A 13,094-nucleotide genomic window follows, 5' to 3' on the forward strand; every position below is an offset into this window, starting at 1 on the left:
TTCTGTCTAGTACAATAGCTTTCTTAACATATGGCTCCTAGACCACCTGAGACCAACATCACCTGATACATTGCTCCAAATGTGAATTCAGCTGTATCGAATCAGAACCTCTGGGCACAGGCTCACCTAACTGTGTTTCCATGAGCCCTTGAGGAGATTCTGGTTCAAGTTGGAGTTTCAGAAACGTTGATTGAGCCAAGTGCAGCCAGGGGTCAAAAAAAAAAAATTCATACCAGAGACTGAAGAGAGAATGACAGGAAGAATAATAGTAAGAATCTCTAAGTATAAAGTTCTAACTAGGTAAGTAACAAAGGAGAAAGGTAACGTTAAAGAAGCAAAGAAATAGCAACTTGAGGGAGCAGCTTCACTCTTAAGAACTGGGGTAACAAAGGGAAGATACTGGAAAGCATTAAACTCAGATGCTTAGAAAGGAGGCATCATTCAAAACTAAAAAGATGCTGCCAAGAATGTTCCAAAGCTCATCTGATGCATTTCTCAGAATACAGAGTCACCTCTGTGGGTCAGACCCAGGATTTTAAGGAAGGGTCACTGGTAGCTGATGCTGATGCTGGTATACGGGAGTGGACACATCACTGGTTTAGAAAATGGTGAATAAGGTGGGGGCAGGAGAGTGTGTGGGAGGGAAGGGATGATACGAGAAAAACAAAGGAGGAAGCAACAATGCTTGATAAGCAATGTACTCATTACCTTGCTCATATAACTGTAACTCCTCTGTACAGTATTTTCACAATAAAAAACTTATTTAAAAATGTGAAACAAAAAAATAAAATGGTGCATAACCCATACACTGGAACCAACTGTTGCTACTACTACAACTGGAGCAATCATTGAGAATAAGTACTGCTCATGAGATACCCACTAAAATAGGAAGCCCCTCTCCTTCTTCCAACCTTACAGCCTGTCTAGCACCCCCTACTGGCTACACATACAGAGCTAAAATAGGACTAACAGGGTCTCAATCTTAAAGTCTCCAGAGCTGGATGTAGGAGGGAGAGTTGAGAAACAAGAGCTTAATAATTGGCAAGGATATTTGGAGCTATAATTTTCAAGAAAATCTTCTATGGTTTCCAAATTAGTATCACTTTGGGGACAGGCTATATATGACACCCAGAGCACAATGGGTGTCTTGAAAGTGGCCCAGTCGTGGGGAGAAAGGATAAGTCATTGCACTCTTCTCATGGCAGATGGCTAGGGATTCATTCCCCTCTGGAAAAGAGGAAGCTAAGAAAGAAGGAACTGGGATAGCTGAAAGAGCAGGGATTCAGGAACTGAAAGCTAGGGAACGAGGACCATTCTTTGGGTTCAAGAGTATAATACACAGCCAAATTGTCTATCCCTAGGCCTTGAATCATCATTCCCCCAAAGTGTCAGCCACATGGATTTTGAAGTTGTTGAGATGGGCCTGTAAATATACTCCATGATTATATTTCAAAGAGCTGTCTCCTGAGCTTTAAAAAAAGAAAATCGCACATACTTGAGGCCTCTACTGACAGATGGCAGCAACACCTCTAGATCACTACATTCATACCTGCTTCAGTCCCTGTCGCTTCCTAGCTCACTGTCAAGGCACAACTGTCAATGCGGCTGAGATTATATTTCTTTTCTCCACTATCTGGCTCTTCTAGGAAAAGAACGTAGCTGATGCTGAGTGGAGAAAAGATCATGTGTAACTTGCAATGAAATAGAAAAGAAACATGAATAAAATAAATTCCATGTCAGTCAGCAGAGAACAACAATAGAGACTTTCTCATGAGGGTCATAGATACGGAGAGTTATCTTCATATTCTCCATCAGGCCTAACCCTTACAGCTACCATGTACCTTCATATCATGTGCTGAACCTTGGGTTATCTGTCCTTGGCAGTTCCTAGAACTCCAGCTTTTCTTAAGGTCAAAATAGAAGCCCTCTCCAAATCTTAACTAAAATTTGTCTTAAATGCATTTGACCTTTTATTAGAAAAAAGTCTTCGTCTCAGTTTATGCCTGGTTCTGAACTGAAAATGAGCTTTAAAGATTTAGAACAGGGCTGGGAAGTTGGCTCAGTGCTTGCCTTGCATGCATGAGGCCCTGGGTTCAATTCCTTAGTACCACATAAACAGAAAAAAAAAAGCCAGAAGTGGCACTGTGGTTCAAGTGGTAGAGCACTAGTCTTGAGCTGAAGAGCTGAGGGACAGCGCCCAGGCCCAGAGTTCAGGCCCCACGACCAACAACAACAACAACAGCAAAGATTTAGAACAAAGTAAGCCCACTTTTCCTGCCTACTTGTCTAATTGTTGAATGGCCAAACTAATAAAATACAACATATTCACCTTTCAAAAACTTCTTAGAGAGGGCTGGGAAGGTGACTCAGTGGTAGAGTGCTTGCCTTGCATGCATGAGGCCCTGGGTTCGATTCCTCAGCACCACATAAGAAAAAAGAAAAAAGCTGGAAGTGGCGCTGTGGCTCAAGTGGTAGAACACTAGCCTTGAGCTGAAAAGCTGAGGAACAGCACCCAGGCCCAGAGTTAAGGCCCATGACCGGACCCCCCCCCCCAAAAAAAAAAAAAAAAAACTTCCTAGAGAAAGGTACAAATCATCCTGCCATTGAAGACCATCCATTGTCTGACCATGATCTTCCTTCTCACTGTCCTTAATCCTCTGTCACTTTAACATGTGGAAGTGGATGGGCAGAAGCTTTCTTCCAGTTCATACATTTCATCTCTTGACCAAAATGCTATCCAGCCTTACTTTACAAGGACTTCTCCAACCTGACTTTGTTCTACCGGCATCCATTGACTCTGGTAATGTTGGCACGCCAACACAGAATGTCCCTGTATTCCCATTATTCCATCTATCTTTGCTCCTCAGTAAGAATAAGATACAAATAAAGCTGTATTTTATATGACGCCATTAGTACCTATTATATTTTAAATCTGGAACATAGATGTGAATGCATATATCAGAGTTCTTGGTTGCAACAAGTAAGCAACAAAAATAAGGTACCCAGGAGTCTAACAAAAGGTATGTTAGCCTTTTACATAACTCTAGAGCTGGCAGAGCAGCTCAAATGGAAGAGTACCTACCTCCTAGCAATGGATAGTCGAAGTTCAAGCTTCAAGACTTCAAAACTCACCAAAGTAATATATGTAGGTGGGAAAAATTGTAAATCATTCTATTAATATTATTTAGATTTAATTCCTATATAAATGCTATAGATTTTCATGTACTTTGACAGATTTTATAATCTATATGGGGGTAAAAGCAAAGATATAAGGATAGTCAAGACAACCTGAAAATAGGATGAAGGTAAATGAAAAACACTCATTTTATCAAGTGTTAAATATTTTAGTGTATAATGATAGTGATAAATTTATTGTGGTCTGGCATAGGTATAAGCAAGGGTCAATGGAACAAAATAGAAACCAACGGCACAGTCATTGATGCAAGAAAATTTAACCATTACTAGGAAAGAGGCTAAGGATTGAGGAAATAGTGGCGTAGGAATTAATGAGACTAGCAGAATGAGACTAGCTGATCGCACTGCTATTCTTGCTCTCTACCACAATTCAAGAATCTATTCCAGGTCTGGGCTAAGAGCCTAATGGTGACAATAGAGAGGAATCTACTTCTAATTTAAGGATATGGAAGATTTTTCTAACATGAGGGAAACAATCCAAGTCCACCAAAGATTAAACCATATTAAAATTGAATATTTCTATAGATCAAAAGACAGCATTAAAATAGAAAAAATTCAAAGCAGATTAGAAGAGGGCATCTTCAGTGCTTGGAATACAGCAGTCTTATTATAAATGTTTAAATCATCCTTACAAGTCTGTATGCACAAGACAATCCATAGGATGAAAAGCCAAACAAGGAAGTAAAAGTGGGAAACAAAATATCTTCTAAAGCTGGGCGTAAAGGATTAAGTACAATGATATTATTTGGAAGAAAATGAAGCAATAAGACACAGACTTAGGCAAGAATGTAAATACAGCTTCTGGAGAGAATAATCCAGTAATAATGTAAAAGAGATACATGTGCAATGACCCAAATTTTATTCTGAAAAATAAGACCCCAGTAATATTTCTAGGCAATGTTTATGCTGCTTTGAGAGGCAAGTTACTAAAAATTACCTGAAGTGATAGTCAGCCCTCCTTTCCAAGTAAAGGAAACATTCAAGCTCAAAGCTCAACAAAATGCCCACTTAACACCTCAAGGTCTTTAAAGAGGACTCTAACACCACCAAGTACTCATTCCAGTGGTTTTCAAAAGTCTAAGACACTTAATGACAGCAAGCTTGATTTATAAATAGAGAGCAATAGAATTCAATAGTGTCCTATGCCTTTAATAACCACTCAGCACCTGACTATCAACACAGATAGGGCTTAAATGGGTCTAATTCCCAGAGATAAAATATTGTACGACTGATCTTGCACCTTGCCAACTGTGTTTCACCTGAAAGTTTAGCCAAATAAACTTTAATTGGGAAAAGGACAGCCTCTTAAGTCATCATGTCAGTAATTTTAAGTCTACATCTCACCTTGAATACTTATAAAGAATGAAAAAGGCTCCGCTTTTGATATGGAATGCTGAGAAACAAGGGAAATTTGAGGTCCCCTTTTATAGCCAAAATGGAATCTTGTGTAGACTTTATACCAAGAAAGAGAAAGGCAAAGGTAACTGCCAAAGGTAAAAGATTTCCAACAAGGGGCCGATCTTTTGTCTGTTGCTTTTAGTGACTTCCAAAGTGACCTATTAAAGGTATACACTCAGCCTTAAAAAGAGGAAAGAAACTATAGCTTTGTCTTCCCAACTCATGTATCTTTGCTAGCAATCTTGCATTCAATTTCAGTGTAATATGAAGAGGCCTATTCTTTTACAAAAAGTTCCCTCTTCCCACCAGGCTTGTTTGTTATTTTATGTGTTTCTGCATCATTTGTAGGCTTCACTTTGATCTGCATTCCTCCTGGATGTGGGGTTTCCTTTGCCGCTACCAAAAGGAAAGCTGGTTTGTTTGAAAATCTGTTTATTTGGGGTTTTTGTTAGCCTACAGTTCCTATCTTTATCAGGATGCGCACAACTCAGTGTCTGCCAGTCTTGGACATAACGTATTTTCCCTAAGGAAAAGGCAATTTGGAAATAATACAACTTGCTCGTTTGTATTTGGGAAAGAGGTTTCAGAGGCTTCAGTTTAAAGCATAAGAAAAGTGATTCCTGACCAGATAATATTTAATCAGCAGCAGCTCTTTCATGTTTAGACTGAGGGGAAAAAATAGTTTCCTCTCATTGCTCACTTAGGAATTGTCTCAGCAAGTATGTGTTTCCTCCTGTACATAACCAAGTATATCTATGTTTAATGGTTAAAAAAAAACCTGTACCCTCCATAGAGAATGGAAATCCAGGAGAGCATGGCATCATTCTCTGTGTCTAACCAGCTTATGGTCATGCTGCACTGAGGAAAAAAGTTTTGTCACATGAAGACGGCACTGACTCCATTTCCAGAATATTTTCCTTTTAAGAGAAAAGTCAATTCTTGACTTGGAGATAACTACTAGATTACATCTCATATCCAGCTCTGATGAACAACAGTCAATGGGTGCATGAAGAATGTTGAATACCTCAAGGATTCTTGGGGTAAAACTTTTTTTTTGGGGGGGGGTCCGGTCGTGGGGCCTGAACTCTGGGCCTGGGCCCTGAACTCTGAGCCTGGGCACTGTCCTTCAGCTCTTCAGCTCAAGGCTAGCGCTCTACCACTTGAGCCACAACACCACTTCGGCTTTTTTCTTTTTGTTTATGTGGTGCTGAGGAATCAAACCCAGGGCCTCGAGCATGCAAGGCAAGCACTCTACCACTAAGCCACCTTCCCAGCCCATGGGGTAAAACTTTTTTGGGAAAAGTAGGTCATTATCCACTGAAGGCATCTGAAAGCACAGTGCCAGCTTCAGACAAATTGCTTTCCATGTTCATGTTTGATGGATATAGTAGATTACTTGTAGTTACAGCCCTAGGTTTTTCAAGCCATCCCTCTAATCTTTCACCTATTGTCTATATATGTACTGTTGGTTCTAGCCAGGCACTGGTCACCCATGTCTATAATTCTAGCTACTCAGGAGGCTGAGATTTGAGGACTGTTATTTTCTACCATCCCAGGTAGAAAAGTCAGGGAGACTCTGATCTCCAATTAGCCAGCAAAAAGCTAAAAGTGGAGCTGTGATTCAAGGGGTAGAGCACCAGCCTTGATCAAAAATACTAAGCCTGGACTAAAGGCCCCAGGTTCAAGCCCTGGTACTGGCACTGGAGTGCACACTCTTTCACACACACACACACACACACACACACACACAGTAATATTGGCTCTGGGCCAACACTTCTTCTTAGGAACAGTTCTTAAGAAGACTGAAACTGTCTATAGACAAAACATGGTGAGGAAATAAAAGGCTCTCTACGTGGGGAAGACAGAAGACATTCTCCCACATCCTCCACAAGCCTCTTTGACAGAGAAACAGGAAGTGTTTCCCCAAGGACCTTATGAGACAGTCAATCTCACTGGCCGGCCCCAGCCCAGACCCTGTCTTTAGAGGGTGAGCCAGAAGGATTCAATCTGGGAATCCAAACAAACTTAGGAAAACAATAGGCAGGACCAGGAAGGAATGGGAATTATTTGTCTGTTTTTAATAGAATCTGCCTTCAAATTGCAGCTTTGCTTTAGGAAAGAGAGAGAGAGAGAGAGAGAGAGAGAGAGAGAGAGAGAGAGAGAGAGAGTGAGAGAGAGAGAGAGACAGAGAGAGAGAGAGAGAGAGAGAGAGAGAGAGAGAGAGAGAGAAATCAGTTTTCTTTAAAGTTACACATGAACAGTTTCTGGCTTCAAAAGATAGAGATCAAAATAAACTCCAGTTGTTGCCTAAGAACCACCCCTTCTGTGAAGATACCAGGCCTCACTTAATTTAGGTGCACTGGGACAGGTGGCAAGTTCACAAGATTGGACTGGTTAGGTAAGAGCAACCAGTTATGCACACTGAGGCCTCTCAGCTAGTCAAGGAATCACGAACCCCAAATACAAACTCAGATGAGTTTGTTTACACCAAACTCAACCTGCTCTCCTTTCTCAGCTTGAATATCCATAGGGAAATGCTTAAGTCTCCAAGAACCAACATGACCTTGTACCCTTTGGGTAATCAAACCCCAAAAGTCCACTCACAAAAAAAAAATGGGGTGGGGAAGAGAACAATTGTTTAATTGGGTTTGTTTTGGCAGAACATTAGTACACACTGCTCCTTTAAAAAGACACCTAGATGTGTTAAAAGTACAATCTGTGAAGCTCAGGAAGAAAGGTAGGAGCAAACTGAATTGAGAATTTCACCCTGGCAGATAAAGGGATCAAAGGGTCCTTTGCGGAAAGTTTTAGTTTTGATATTCAAACTTCAAAGGAAGCTGGGCAGAGTGGACAAGATTGTCCAAAAGATCATTAAGAGGAGGATGTCGGCCTCAAAAAAAATCCCACAGATATAAAAACAAACAAAAAAAGGAAAAAATGGGGGAAAAAAGGAAAAAAAAAGTCATTGGTTTTTAATGCCTTTTTTTTTTAAGCTTTTTCACTCAAGGCTGGCGCCCTACCACGTGAGCCACACCTCGACTTCTAACTTTTGAGTCCTTAGACATGAGTCTCAAGACCTTCCTGCCCAGGCTGGCTTTGAACTTCAATACTCAAGATTTCAGCCTACTAAGCAAGATTACCAGCATGAACCAGCTCCTGACTCCCATATTTTATCTTATGTGCCCAAATGAGACACAGCAAGAAACTGTGGCTGTTCTTGGAAGAACTATGACATCACATACTGTTTTCTACCAAATTGTCTTCCAAACCACCAACATTTCAGTCCTACTAATAAACTTCCACTGAGAAGCTACATTTGAGGGTAGACCAACAACTCCTCGACAATTTTCTCAAGTTTTATCCCTTCCCAGAAGACAAGCAGAGGTCCCTTCAAGAATCTGGGACTAGAGGAGATGACAGACTTAAACAGGGCTACTCAAAATTCAGACCTCCAATTAGAAGGTGATTTTAAAAAGTCTTCTGCTGAACCCCATCCCACACTTGCAGTCAGTCTTTGGGGAAGGTCATCAAGCTGTGTACCAACTTCTCCAGGTAGATCTCATACATACTTAAAACGACCAAACTAGAGGAATCTTAGAGAACTAGCTAGTAACTTTCTCACAAAAGATCATTGTGAATTGCAGGAAGGACAGTGCAAGAGAGCAGGTAGAAGGGAGTGGGTAGCCAAGACCTAAGAGTTAAAGGGAGGCTGGTAATCAACCGTCTGTGCCTTGTTCTAAAGCCATAAAAACCAACAAGGATACATTACCTTTGATCTTTGGGGGAACATTGGACTCTTCCTGCCACCCTTCTCATTTTTCCTGTGGCAATGCAGAGGAAGAGGAGTTTCAAGGGCAGGAAAATAAAGAAGAGCCTCAAGTAAGAGCAGGCTCTTTGACAGCCTCCTCATTTTGAGATTAGCTTGACTTCATCCTCAGCTTTCCATCCAACAGCATTACCAGTGACCCACCAATCACCTCTCAGACCTACCTCTTCTTCCCCAGGTGCACTCACTCAAGCCCAAGACTCAGCCCTTACACTGCTTCAGCCACACCCACCCACTTTGCACAGTCAAACTTCAGCTCAAGAGTCTTCATTACTGCTATTCTAGATGCTTCTATTTCAATTCAAAAGTCAACCCAACAAAGTTTTCAAATGAACAATTATAATATTTACTGTTCAAGTTCATAGTTACATTCCACTTCCCTTCATCTGTATATGCAACACAGAGACTTCTTCCTGAAGAAAGCTTCTCAGACTTCAAATATACCAATCCTGATGTGCTTGTTTCCCCCAAGAACTCCTTTGGCCTTAGTTCCTAGCAGTTCATTCAAAATAAGCCTCTCCCTCTTTCCCTCCCTCTCCCCTCTCCCCTCCCATATATATATATATATATTAAGGGCTCCAATTCTTACTAAAATCCACAAGATGCCAATACCATAAACTTATAAACATATTAAGAGTCTACCACATTCCAGGCATCAAGTTAAGTCCTTTACATAAATTATGTAATTTTATAATGCACTCTCAAGTATTATTATTGCCATTTTGCAGATGGTGAAACTGAGGCTTAACAAGGTTAAATAAACCACCTAATATTACACAGTTAAGCTAAACACTAGAGGCTCATATCTGTAATCTTGGCTTTTCAGAAAAATGAGATATGAGGGTCATAGTTTAAAGCCAGCTTGGACAGAAAGTCTGTTAATATTCTTATTCCAAATTAACACAGCAAAAGCCAGAAGTGAAGCTATGGCTCTAATGGAGTTCAGCCTTCCACATGGAAAAGCCAAGCAAATTCTTAAGGCTCAAGTTTAGTACCAGTACACAGACACAGACACACACACACGCACACACACACACACACACACACACACATACACACACACACACACACACACACACACACAGAGCTAAAAGCTTCCTCTAACCTGACATTCATGGGGACTGTACCATGTAATACATATACAATGAGTCCTCTATGGAAGAAAAGGATCTAGAAATGCTAATTTTTCCACTTGCCAAGTACATCATCTGTCCAGTAAGAATCATGGGTTTCAAACTTGGCTACACATTGAAAGGTTTCAAGGTGAAAATTTTCAAAGTCTTAGTGTCAAAATTACAAACTAGATCAAGCGAATCAGAATCCCTGAGTAATTCCCCAAGTTATTGCAATATGAAGCTAAAGTTGTATATGTGGACCGTATGTTTAATATTCTTGCTACTATTCTGATATTGTGTGTGTGTGAACACTATAGTATATCTTTGCATTTGTGTTTCTTCAGTGTGCCTTCTAGATCAATGCATGTAGTAGTAAAAACTTAATAAAACTTGCCTGTCAGAGGGCTGAGATTTTCATGGGGTTCTTATAGTAATTTTCCTTATAAGGAAGTCACCCTTAATTAGCCATCTGGAATCATTTTTCTCCAAATGCTGGCTGGGTCCTGAAACAAGCCAGAAGGAGTTTATTCTTTGAAGTATGGATGAAATTTCCTACGTTCTTTTGTTTCTGCTGAAACTATGAACCTTATGAGGTGTCTTCTCCCAGACTCATACAACACAGGGAGACTAAGAGCACATTGCTAGTGATGCATATCAGTAAGTTCTGGACTATAAAGAGTTGATTTGGACATAAGAGTATCTTGTGTCCAAATTTCCTGAAGTTAATTTTTTTTAATCCTCAGCTCAAAGGTTTCACACATTTTGGTAACAGAGACAGGTGCTCACAACTGGCAATTTGTAAAATGGTCCAAATTCTCTTATGGCATATTTCGGATGAAAATGTAAGATTGTTGAACAGAGAACAGAAAACTTAAATCTTCAAACTGTGCCTATTTTGCCTCTGCTCTTTGGCTCTGGCTATCTTTTTTTTTTTTAAAGAGAATTCTCAGAAAAAGAAATCTGATGTTCCTTTCCCTGAAGACCTTATTTGAAGCACTCTGAAGGGTTTAGAAGTGGCAGCTACCAGATTATGGTAGAGTTAGTATCTTGAAGAGACTCATGTCAAATCTCTCTTCTCCTTTGCAACACAGGAATTAAACCCAGGTTTACCTCTGCAGGCAGGCCACACCTCAGTGAGAGAGAGTGAAGAGGATTTTCACTGGGATTAGATGATATGAATAGCTTTCAGGTTGCCACTGGGGGAAGGGCTAGGGGTGGGGTGCTGCCACAGCTGCTCCAAGGAGAGAATAAAGGATTTGCTGGAGCTTTGGGACTCTGTATCTGCTATGTAAGGATTGATCTGAGGACATTTGTTATCCTTCTGTTTTAGAAAGAGAGAGAGCTTGAGGGTTTTTTGGTTTTGGTTTGTTTCTAAATCATACTATCTGACAATAAAACCTGCACAAGCGAGTAGGGTTTGGGGACTACATACTTGCTGAGGGGAGAGAGGTGAACTCAAATGCATCTCCAAGAAAGAGGCATGAGGACCCTTACAAGATGGGCCTGTAGTGTGGGAGAGGCTGGCAAAGATAAGTTCAGCCTCTGGTTTATCCTGACTTCAGCTTTCTCTAGGGTGATTCATGCTTCTCACCCAGATCTCTGAAGTGAAAGGTGTCTGGATGGTGTATTAGGGAACCAAGGGAAGCCTGTACAATATGTAGCTCAGAATCATCACTCTTCCATTGCTAGAAGGAAAGCAAAATTTAATTTGTCACCAAGTTAATCAGCCCTGCTCAGCAATCCCACTCCTGGATCTATTTATCAAGGGGTGGGGGGAGTAATTGGCAAAAACGAAAAGCCATACCCAAGTTCTAGTTATAAAATAAGCAGTGGGACCCAAGTATTTTTCAACTGCAGATGAAAAAACTGATATGCTTCTGTATTGAGATGATGTTGGGAAATAAAAAAGAACTTACTGATACAGGCAGCAACAAATTGGCCTTGCTCCCTCCCCTTTTTCTTTTGGACAGTCCTGGGGCTTGAACTCAGGGCCTGGGCATGCCCTTATACACATTCAAAGTAAGTTTTAGTTGGGACATGAAAAACACATGTAAAACTTGAGCTCCAAAATCAAAACTGGCTGTTACTAATTAATAGAGTACTCTCATAGTCCATTGGGAAGAATGTTGAGGGAAAGGTCCTCCAAGAAAAGGGGCATCAGGAAATTGTCAGGAAGGCTCCCTAGCTGTGCTTTTTAGTTTCTTTAGGCCTACAACGTTTATTCCCCACTTTTAGCAAGACGTTGGGACTACATTTTCCAGGGCATTATCCTCACACTGGAGGTTTCTTGTATACCTTTTGTATTCAGCCCTCACACTGCTGGTGTCTGGCACAACCTGAGATTGCTTCCTCCATCACCAACATTTCTTTTTTCCTAGAGGAAAATGAGAGCCTGCAGGGGGACCCTATTTCCCATTCCCCATCTAGGACATGTTTCACTTGACCCCCCAAAATACTCACCCACCAAGGCAGTACTTACAGCCCCATTTTTCCTTCCTTGAGCCCAGGTCACCTGGCTATGTTTTCTTGGGCTCTTTCCTACATTTCTGTTTAAGTTTTGACTTCCGGGTCAGCCTGGCTGGAGAATGTTTATATAGCCCGAACTGGAAGCAGCTGCAAAAGGGCAGCAGGACGCATCTCCTCTTGAGGGGTTCCCAAGACCCCCTTTGGTGTTGTGAAATATCCCAGATGGTCTCCCAGAATGTTGGAGTTGCCTCAGGGATTTTGAGATGTCAAGCAGGAAAGACATCAAAATAGAAAGAAACTCAGCAAGGCACAGTTTACTTCTGCAGAAGGCATGCGACTGACAGAAAGCCAAGCAAGAAAACAAACTGAGTATGCAGTTAGTCCCTCAGGTTGATCCCTAACATATTACTACACTTTGCTCTGATTGGCCAGAACTTTAAATGTGTGTAATTAGCTAGTTTGGAAGCACTTAAAAGTTTGCCCACGCGATCAACCAAAACTAGAACACTTGTCTAAAACAGGAACTCAGAAAAACAGTTCTGGTGCTCTACCAGTTGAGCCATACCACCAGCCACTGGAAAAGTTTTCATAAGATATGGCCTAACAAAAATAGCTTCTTATAAAAATGCAACTGCCCTTCAGGTAACAGTGTTTATGTCAAACAACTACTTTGAAAATATTCTAACTGCTACATAAAGACAAGATTGGAACATAAGTTATTCCAGTGGTTAGGTTAAATACAGACTGGTCACAAGGGTACTAGGCTGTTGTTGCTGCTGCTTTCTTCTCCTCCTCCTCTTCCCCTCCTTTCCCCCCCTCCTTCTCCTCCTCTTTCTCCTCCTCCCCCTCTTCCTCCTCCTCCTCCCCCTCCTCCTCTTCCTCCCCCTCCTTCCTCTCCTCCTCCTCCTCCTCCTCCTTCTTTCTTCTTTCTAGGTAATACAGGGTCACATTCTTCCTAGGCTGCCACTTTACCACTTAGGCAATGTCTCTATCCTTGTGTTTTTTGCTTATTTGTTGAGATAGAGTCTTGCAGCCTGTCAATGTGCACCAGTGGATCTCATTCTGCCTATTTTAGGGTTCCCACCATAACTTGG

This window comes from Dipodomys merriami, unplaced genomic scaffold (genome assembly GCF_024711535.1).
Source record: "Dipodomys merriami isolate MVZ:Mamm:240054 unplaced genomic scaffold, mDipMer1.0.p SCAF_7, whole genome shotgun sequence".
Taxonomy (NCBI): Eukaryota; Metazoa; Chordata; class Mammalia; order Rodentia; family Heteromyidae; genus Dipodomys; species Dipodomys merriami.